The sequence below is a fragment of the Epinephelus moara genome, chromosome 14, assembly GCF_006386435.1.
Source record: "Epinephelus moara isolate mb chromosome 14, YSFRI_EMoa_1.0, whole genome shotgun sequence".
Lineage (NCBI taxonomy): Eukaryota > Metazoa > Chordata > Actinopteri > Perciformes > Serranidae > Epinephelus > Epinephelus moara.
The window spans coordinates 1043860-1049648 of record NC_065519.1 but is presented as its reverse complement, the minus strand read 5'-3'; positions in this window follow the sequence as shown (position 1 = coordinate 1049648).

Sequence of the window (5789 nt, the reverse complement as noted above, 5' to 3'; positions counted from 1 at the left end):
AATGAATGCTTTTCCATCTTCTGCTGTCACATGATTATTGGGAGTCCAATCAGATGCCACTGCAGAAAAGGGCACAAACAGATGACGTAATTTAAAGTGTCAAACCTCAACAGAGGAAAACAATAAATGTACAATTCGAGTTTTGAACACCTAATATTTCGGCTCTGTGCTCCTGGAGGAGTTCTGCTGACGGCCCTGTGTGCACAGAGAAGCTGTTAAAGCCTCCAGAGACGATGAGGAGAACTTACAGTGGCTCATAATGATGGTATGTCATCAGTTACTCACTGAATCCATTTCTATGGAACGTCTATGTCACATTTAACTTTTACTGACACACAAACTTTTCCATGAAAACAAAAAACATTTGTCATATTTTGATTTTTTTTTTCTTATTAAATTTGTGGTGTTTCACTCAGGTTTTTTGTGCACACTGAAGATATGCATAAAAAGACATGGACTGAAACGCACCCACTAATCAGCCCCTGGCTCACTGGCAGGCAGCCTGCAGCTCAGGAGCCACATGCGGCTCTCAGCCTCTCTGCAGTGGCTCCCTGTGGCTTTGACAAAAATGATACGGAGATGAATAATGGTTATTTTAAGATCTTCATTTTCATTTATCATTGTTGTAGGTGACATTCTCACATTCTCACAACTGTAGCCTGTACACTGAATAAAAATGATTTAACATTTTGCCAGCTCAAATGTGTGTCATATGATCTGGCGACTTTTGTGCTGTCTGGTCTCGAGTTTCCTCGGTTAGACTCACTTTGGATTCCAAATCCAACAAACAAAAGTCTCAGAAGAAAAGAGAGGATTTAATGGACAGATTTGTTTGATTTTATCGACAATGCTACAAAGTTTAAGTACCAAATAATCCTAAATATCCCGGTGTAGATCCACTTTGTGGTCGAGCATATTAACAAATGCTCATTTCAATCTCTCAGTAATGTTGAAAGGCTGATTTAGACTTAAACGGCTGTTTCCTTCATCATCAGGCTCAGATATGTTTTGCAGCTGCAGACAAACTTATTTTTCTTTTCTGCTTTTGTGATATGAAAGGTTGCTGACTCCTTAAATCAACACTTAACATTACTTTAACCTGGCCGGACTCTTAAATGGAGGAGAATTCATTTCTGCAGAGGTTTTGTTTCTTCAGCAGCAGCAGCCCCGATCAGTCTGCCTCACTGACACTGCTGTGAGCTGTGAGTGCAGTCATGGAGGGTGTTTTATATTATGTCTATATGTTGCTGTGTGTAGGCTATGTTTGTGTGTAGTGGCTGTGGAAACAAATACTATCCCTCTGGGACAATAAATCTAAATCTGAACCCTCTGCAGTTGGCAGATGTAAGTGTGAAGTCACTAACATGCTTGTGGCGTGCATGAGCATCCACAGCATACAAACATAATATAATCAGAATATCGGCTCTGTGGTGCCACTGGTGGCCAAAAACTTGAGAGTGGACCTTTAATGTTGGCAGAAAAGTGACTGTGCTGTCTAAATGAGCCTGAATGTGACTCTCTCCTCTTCACAGCTTACGTCTGACGGCACAAACACACACCAACTGCAGCAGCTTTTAGAAATGGAGCATCACAAATGATAAACACAGTGACTCCTCCTCTGACTGCATCCTCTCTGTTTTACTGATTGAACTGTGGATTTTTTCATGTGCAGATTATCTTGGACTAGACATTACATTTTTCGGAGTCGTTAGGTAAACAGCTGTGAGATGTTAGCGCCTGTAATCAGTTAAGCACTGAGGTCAGCCGTGTCAATATTTTCCCATATCTGCTCAGCATTGTCTCCTTTATTTACCTTCCCTCTCCCCTTTGGGAATAGCATTCCAGCTACATCTTAAGATGGCCCCAGATCACTTAAGCCACTGACCATATGTCATAACTCTGCTCAGGATTAGGCACATTCTCCACTCTATGGGCTAACTTGTGGGAAAGTGTGTGCGGCGCCGGACTACCAGTGTTACTTGGAGAAAATCCACCTCGGATCAGAGTTGGCTGAAGCTTTCGTCTGACCTGTCTTCAGAAGAGAGAAATATTTCACTGGTGGAGTCAGAATGAATAAAATATCTTCAAACTGGGCTAATTAGAGCAAAAATATCTCTCCTCTGATTTATTCTGACACACAACACACGACACGATACATGCAGCAACTTCCTCACTCACTCATCACAGTGTGAATACATGAATGTGTAATGTCATTAATGTCACAGCAACACAGTTTTCATCTTCAGGTGGCACCAGATTTTATTCTTGTTGTGTTTGGTCTCCATCGTTGTTGCTAAGAGCTAATCTGGGAGCTTTATTCAGCTGTCAGTCAAACACAAAGGGAGGTTTTACCTCAGTTCTTCTGTCAGAGCACTTTGTCTCACCTTCCTTCTGTTGGAGGCCAGTCGCATCACTTCCTCTGTGACACTGAGTTTTACTGCCGTCAGTTCAGACACGAGCAAATGGAAATGTTTCTATCAGCTGACAAAGCTTGATTTGGTCTTGTCTGTTGTCAGATGGTGAGAAAAGGTTTTAATTTGAAAGAAAGTTTCACCATAAAAATCCTCACTGAGGTTAAAAATCCTCCTGCACAAAACACACACACACAACATGTTAATGTTACAGAAGATTAATAAAAAAAGATTTCAGAATCACAGCGTACCAAGAAATCAGGTCAACCTATCCAGGATCACATAGAAGCTAACATCATCTACAACCTGAGGCACCTTCCTCCAATCTGTGATTTAAATCAAGGGTTGCCACAGAGTGAGACTTTCACAGTACGATAACTGTCTCCGGAAACATTGCGGTGTCACGGTATTACAGAATTGTTATTACTCTTAATGACCCTAAAGAGATGAAAACAGAAGAGCTTTTTGAGTCAAACATTTTATTAGTATCATTGAAACGTTAAGTCATTTTTAGAGTTTGTGTAAAGTCTCCTTCTTGAAAACAACCAAAATAAAAGGTGAGATTCTCCGATCAGTTGCTTTTTCCCCAACAAACACACACTGTACAACAACAGTCAGTTTTTATACCCCAGTTTACCTTGAAACTGGTATATCACTGCAACCTGATGTAAAGCCTAAAGAGACCAGCTCACCAACCCAAATCAGTCTGCAGCAGAGTCCAGTATTACTTAAAAGCCCCTTTTTACCATTCACTACAAACTTTGGGGACAAATAGCGAGAGAAAATCTTGTGAATTTGTCACAGCCGCTTCCAGCAGTTTTCAGATGGATGAATGTACATGAGAAGGAAGCAAGTAAAGAATTGCCTCATAAATAAGGACGTGCCAGTGATTATGTCTGAGGATGGACAATGCAGGCGGGCCAAGCCGAGCGAGCCGAGTCACAAGTTTCTTGCATGTTTTCCTACAAAAAGTAATGCACCCAAATTCATACATATCCCAGGCATTTTGAAAGGCTGTGATCACGTGACCAATGAGCTGACAGCAGTAAATAAGGAAGCAGTCCTGAGTGCTTGGAAGGAGGCAGGGTGGGGTGGTCACAAAAACACAGACTTTCACATGGAACTTTCCCTTTGAGTCACGTGTTCGGATTCGTGTGAAATCTGAGCAAACTTTAAGTCATTTTAAGATACATCCTCACCATGTTTCTTTTCCTAAACCTAAGCTCTGTAACTTTATGTTAATTATGTAATTGTACATTAAGGACATAATGTTGTTCATGGGGCACAAATTCATAGGATATCATACAAACCGCTCTATGACAATACGTTAAATGGTGAGTGAGGGCCTTAAGATTTGCACTGAACCTCAGTTCTCTCTGATATACAGCAGGGACACTGAACTTGCTTTGCCTGGGGGCCACTTTTGCAAAATGAAACAAAGCCAGGGACCAGTTAATAAACCAACAATAATAAATATATATATATATATATATATTTATGTATGTATATCAGTATATATTGAATTAATTGTCCTCACCTGTCTTTGCCAAAAAAGGGGGGGGGGGGGTATCCTCCTTTGGCACTTTATTTTGATAAACAAGCTCTTACATTCAAAGTGCAAAAAGAAATCCCACTTTGAATCACTTTATTTTGTAAAATTGGAAAATGATACTCAGGTCACCTGGCACCCTCAACTTTGGGCAAAGCTGAGTATCACTCATATACAGTATCAAAGTGGGTAAGACACTGAGATGATTCAGAAGAAGATTCTCAGTCATCACTTACGAACACTGAGAGGATGCATGCATATATAAAACAACACCGTCAACCACAGGTGTAAAAGTAGCAGCAGCAAGTCATCTTCTTGCATTAACAGAAGAACACTTTGTTCTGAAATAAAAGCTCAGCTGTGACTTCTTTACAAGTTCCTGAATGTGACGGTTAAAAGAGAGCCGATCTTTAAAGAAGAATCCTTTGTACATATTTGCAGACTCAGACTCAATCATTTTGCCCTGAAACGTAATAATTGATGAAAGATTAAGTGGCTTTTTCTTTGAGATTGTAAATGTCATACATTTTGTTTTGTCAGGATTCAAAGTCAATTTCAACTCACGAAAAGTGTGTTGTAGCGATTCAACTGACAAAGAGCCTGATACTTTTATACTTTCTATGAGCAGAACAGTAAATAACAGTATCATCTGCATACAACTGAACATCTGCATTGGGCACATTTTACCAACATTAAATAAAAGTGGTCCTCAGATCAAACCCTGGGGTGCACCTTATATTACATTAAGAGAGCTAGACGTCATGCCTTCAGCCCGGACACACTGTGATCTGTTTAATAAATCAAACCAAAAGACAGTTTGTTTTTCATTATTGCACTGTTGACAGTGTCAAAAATAAATTCATTAAAAATAGTGTGTTATTTTGACCAAGAGTATGTGGAAACCACAAAGTTAACCTGACTTGACTTGACTTAACTTATATGCTGATCTCTTTTCACCGTCAGCGCCCTCGAAACCAAACAAACTAACCCTAACACCTGGATAAATTATTAGAAGATGTTACTGAGAGGAAATGTTGTCATGACTTCATACTTTTTGTATTTTCTTGCATTTGCATTGACAGTGCTCATAGTTTTGAAAGTATTTTTTTAAGCTTTCTTTTCATTGTCCATAAGTTGTGGTTGCATGACTTCAACCCTCGTACACACACAATCCTCAGACATCATCCTCACATTCATTCTGAGCCAGATATAAACTCTAAGTTGCTTAATTTGTTTATCCGTGAACTCAAACTCCGAGACGGAGCCTTAAATGTAACCCTGGTACTTAATACTCTGGACCTTTACTCAGTCTTAATTACAGGTGCATTAACCACAGGTAGCTTCGTGTAGCCACAGTAATCTCTGTTCAAATACTCCAAAGTCCGAACCAGTAGATTTTAGTGTTTCCATGGCAGTGAGGACACCCAGTTGAGATGAGTTAATTATGCCAGCGGGGACCACATGTGCAGATGAACGTCCTGCACCCCAATAATGACGGTACACTGTAATGATCGTAGCAGCAGGGAGCAATAAGCAGACAAATTCTCCCATAAACCAGTTTTAGTGCTGCATATGTAACACATAACCTTTTATGTACAACCTTCAAAGCCTGATGGAGATCAATGCTATACATTATGCATGTTGTAGATGAAGATGAAAAGCAGCGGGGCTTCAGTCGTGATGTGAGCGGACAGTTTGTTGTTGGCCTGAACCTTCACTTTACCTTTGTATGAAAGCCCAGCAGGAGTCGGACCTCTGGAAAACATCCCAGATTGTTTACAGGAATTGACTTTCAAAATATGCAAATAGCAGGGTCATCCCGGCGTGCA